Genomic DNA, 5,313 nt, shown 5'->3' with positions numbered 1-5,313 from the left:
AATTTTAGTTTTTACGATCAATTCAATTGAAATATATTAATTTGAAAAAATATAAATCAATTATTTTTCATAATATTAGTTGAGAACATATGTTTATTAATTAATATATTTAAAAAAATAAAAAAAAATAAAAATATATATATATATATATATGTCTTAAATAATTAATTTAATATCATTTATAAAGTTTCTCATTTGTCTAGTATAGATTTTAAATAATTAATTTTTATTTTTAAAATCTAATATAATTTTATGATTGCAATTGTGCATCCAAACATAACATGTGTAACACTGTGGTATCCAAACAAGACATGTGTAATTACAGTGTAATTACATTATGGCAACCAAACATGTCAGTGTAATTACTAGGCTGATAATTACTACCCTAGTAATTACACCAATCCCAATTACCAGGTGGTCAATTAGCCTTCTCTCCACCCTCTGACCTTTCTCGCTCTCCTCTCTCCTCTCTCCCAATCTCGCTCGCCTCTCTCCTTCCTCTCTCAATCTCTCTCGCCAGATATACAAATACATATGTATATCAGTTATATATATACAATTATCTGACATATATACATATACAGTTCGCCTCGCTCCACTCTCTGCCCTCTCTCGCTCGCCTCTCTCCTCCGTCTCCCAATCTCCCTCGCCAGATATACAAATACATATGTATATTAGTTACATATACACAATTATTTGACAAATATACATATACAATTCGCCTAGCCACGAATCGTAATTAGCAAACTATAGCTATAAAGCATAATTAAATTATTTTTGAGTGGTTATATGCGAAAGTTCCCCTATATAAATATATCTTTTAATTTGGCTTCGTGTTATATTTATGTTCTTTCACCTTTTGGTGTACATAAGTAGACACTTAAACTTATATAAAGTTGCACAAATAAATACACACATCCTAATGTCCTATGTGGCATCCTCCTACGTTGGATCCTAAGGGCTCGTTTGGTGTGAGGGATAATCATAAATAGTTCTGGAATATAAAAATAGTCCTGGGATAAAATTTAGATGTCTTGTTTGGTTGATATATTTGGGATAACTTATCCCACCATTTATAGCATAGTGATGGGATAAGTTATTCATATACATGGTGAGATAAATTATTATAGGATAACTAACCCCATGATAGTTAATCCTAAGATAACTAGTTCCCAACGATCTCTAAATGTATTATGTCACATAAGACTCACACAAGTTTGAGTGCCTACGTGCACACCCAAAATTGAAGGATTGAAATAGTGTCAAATTAAAGGACATATTTATATAATTAATGGATACTTCCTCTGTTCGTGTTTACCCTACAAATAAGTTATCATTTTATTTCTATTATTATGTATAATAAGTAGGTACAATGTAACTGTAGGGACATTATAATATTATACTTCAAGCTGTGAAAGGCACTTCTGTTATTGGTGCTAAAGAAGAAATAATTGGTGCTAAAGAAGAAATAATTTATGCCATCTTTTTCTCACCCAAGTTCTGTTAGCTATTAATTGGCTTAGTTCTCAAGTCCCATCATTAATATAGTGAATTGGCGAGTTCACTTTTTCTGATTAAGTTGTTGAAATACCAACTACATCCACTAGTTAGTAGTAAATCCATCTACTTCAATTTATTTGTAGGATTTTTCATTTCATTCATTTTAAAAAAGAATCTTTTGCATTTTTTTATTTTGATAACTATTTAATCTTAACTTTTCACATAATATACTTAATTAAAGATCATAAGGTTAAATTATTTTTTGATATATTTTGCATATCTTTAGTTTAAAATTATAAGATTGAGAGAAGTGCTAATTATTCTTCCTGAACTTATAACTCTTTATTTAGCAAATACCTTAACTATAACAACGTTAAAATACCTCCCTGAACTTGAACTTTATTTTTATATGACAGGTGCACTCTTACTGTCCACCTGACATGGAAACTGAGTATAAACTCATTTAGGTGCGCGAAGGGGATTTTTTTTGCCACATCAGATTACTTCTAAAGGTAATAAACGTGAAAATTACTATTTTTCTTTATTTTTGTTCTCCATCGTCGTAAACAAAAATGAGAGATAATTACATAATTTGTATTTTAATATATTTAGGTGATCTAGTTTGTAAATTAGTCATTAAATATAGAAGTTTTGTATGATGAACTTCGATCTCTCAATATTGAAGTGAACTAGTTATTATTGTATATATTAAGTTGAAATTGTTATAAGAACTCATTAGCTTCAAATTCTAGAGTTATTCATAGTATATGAGATATTATCTTCTCTCGCTTCCTTTTCTTTTCCCTCTACCCCTCTTTCTCTCTGTCCCTCTCTTTGTATTCTATCAAATATAGTAAATGAATACATTGAAAACGAAGAAGAAGATACATATATCAACTGTGTCAATATAAATTTTTGTATCAAGTTGTGTGTCAACCAAGGTTAGCTTGTATGTATCAAGTATTTCTATACTTCTGTCTTGTGAATGAATAACATGTATGCATTAAATACAACTTATATTTATGTATTTTTGTATCGCGAATGAATAACATATATGTATTGAATATAATCTATATTTTCATGTCGTAAATGAATATAAGTGATATAAAAGCTCCTTTATGTACTGAATACAACATGCATCAGTTTGTGTTTTTTATTGCAAATGGATACAAGCGTCGTTACAAAAAGTGAATGAATACAAGTGATATAACCTGAATTAACCCGTATATATGTTTTAGCATATATCAACTTATATGTATTGAATACAATATATATGTATCAGACTTAATTCGTTGATACAATCTATCTCTAGCATCTCTCCCCTAATTTCGTTCACCTATTTCCTCTTTCTCCCAATCTCACTCGACTCTCTCCTCTTGCTATAAATGGCAAATACTAAAACAATTACTAAGGATTTTAATTAGGCCCAAATTACAATCATTTCTAAATATTCCTCTTAAAATTATAGTCCCATAAATTCAAATTCAATAGAATTATTCGTTATTTAACTATGATATATATTGTCGTACAAAACATCAATATTATATCACGTCTGGTTGCTTGATGATGATTATTAAGTGTGCTAACTATCTTAATTAATAATCTATATATGTTAATCTTGGCCATTCCGATTAATAATACTTTCAATCGAGAGATACAGATTATATGTGATTATACATAAATTTTACATGAATTATAAATATATTATACATTTTTCATTATTTTTAAAAGGTGAAATTTCATATATAGCTAAGAGATTAAACTCAATAACGCTCCTCAATTTGCCTAATTACGTTGCATAGCTATAGTTCCATTTGCTATGCTAATTTTCGTTTGTATATTTCGTTGTTTTTTTAATAAATTATACAAATTGGGTTTATACAAGTAACATATTATATACAATTATTTGAATTATATACAAACTATTAATATAAATAAATAAGTAATTGTATATAAGTGTTGAAATTATACAATTGATTCTGTAAAGTATTGTGGGTATACCGGAAAAAAAAGTATACAACAAAAAAATAAAAAATATATACAACTAAACACCAGAAATGAAAGTTTGTATACACAAATACGTATAGATATATACAGTATAATAACAAAATTATTAATACGTATACAAATACAGAAGTATATACAAATTAATATATACAAATAAGGTTTATACAAATACATGTGATTCTTCATAGCAAGTTTCATTAAACTGTAGCCGCGATTCATAGTTATATGAAACTATACGTATATAAAATAATACATTACTAATGTTTGCCAATTCACATAATTTTCCCTATTTTGAATTAATTGATAAATAACTATTTAAGTTAATTCTCCCCGTAAAGACTACTGTGAAGGCCCAAAAATTTCCAATAAAAGATGTTAATTAATGTCTTCGTTAAGTACATATTATTATATTCTAATAAAAGAGGTACAATATATATTACTTCAGTTAAATTGAAACTGGTCAAATTATATAGAACATACTAAATAAATAAATTCCTAAAAATATAGGAATGGATTGACAAAATCAAGGATAATTATATAAAAAGATTAGCAAAAATCTAAGTAATGATAAAAAGAGAACGACCTTTAGGCACACTCTAGGGCCATAACAAAAGGTATTTTCATTTGTTCATGTTATTTGGATTAATTTATTTTTTTAATTTATAAATTGTGACATCCCAGTTTGAAAATTCCCCAAAATTGTCGGCAAAATATTTATTAAAATAAGAAGAGGGATTTGAGGAAGATCACGTCATAACCAGAAGTTTAATATAACTATGACTAACAACAGTTGAATTACGTATGATTTTCTATAGTTTGCTTTATTATGTTAAATAAAAATGTATTATACAGTGTAAGAGTCAGCAAATTTGTTTAAAAGGTTTTTTACGGAAAAAAAACAAAAAAAGAAGAAGATAAAATCAACGTTATTTTGATCTTTCAGTTAGTTTAGTTCGTACCTAGGGGTGTCAAATGGGCGGGTTCGGTTGAAATTGGAGATATTAAAATGGGTTGAGATAGAAATCGGGTTGGGTCTTGACCCACCTAAGTTTACTTTGGGCTCAAATGGATTGGGTTCAAATGGGCTAAAAAATGGGTTGGGTCTTGACCCGTCCAATTTGACCCGATTAATCTCAATAATTTTAACATAGTGATATTTAACTTTTATAATCATAATTTAAATTTCTGCTCAAGTTTTTTTTTTTTAAAGTAACAAATGGATAGATAAATCCTATAAGATGTTACATAGATAATAATTCATACATTTAATATAGGAACATATCCTAGTAAAGAGTTTTAAAACAGGTTGAAATTGATTTGGCTCAATTGATGATTCTCTTAAAACGGGTTAAGCTTGAATGAGTTGAGATTGAACCCCAATTCAAATTATCTTAAACCCAACCCTTAAAATTCTGAACGAGTTGGACGAGTTACCTATGTTTGGGTTCATTTTTGACACCCATAATCGTAGCATTTATTGCTTTATGAGTCATCCCATATTAAATTGGATATACCATATATAATATCAAAATTGTACTACAAAATTATATTGATATATAGTGTTTATACCTAAAATGAAATGTCAACCAAACACAACTGAGTTTGATACAAAATGGAAGACAAATTCCTAAAAATTACCATTTTTTCCTCATACTAGTGTACTTGTCCATGCTTCATGCGGTTCTAGAAAAATATAATATATGAATTAGTATTAATTAATATTATGATTTTATAAAAAGACAATAATTATAATGGAACGCCTCTTCATGATTTTACTATATTTTTGGATAATAGATATATATCTTT

The sequence above is a fragment of the Solanum tuberosum genome, unplaced genomic scaffold (genome assembly GCF_000226075.1).
Source record: "Solanum tuberosum cultivar DM 1-3 516 R44 unplaced genomic scaffold, SolTub_3.0 scf00093, whole genome shotgun sequence".
Classification (NCBI taxonomy): domain Eukaryota; kingdom Viridiplantae; phylum Streptophyta; class Magnoliopsida; order Solanales; family Solanaceae; genus Solanum; species Solanum tuberosum.
The sequence above is the reverse complement of the archived record's forward strand: the minus strand, read 5'-3'. Positions refer to the sequence as shown.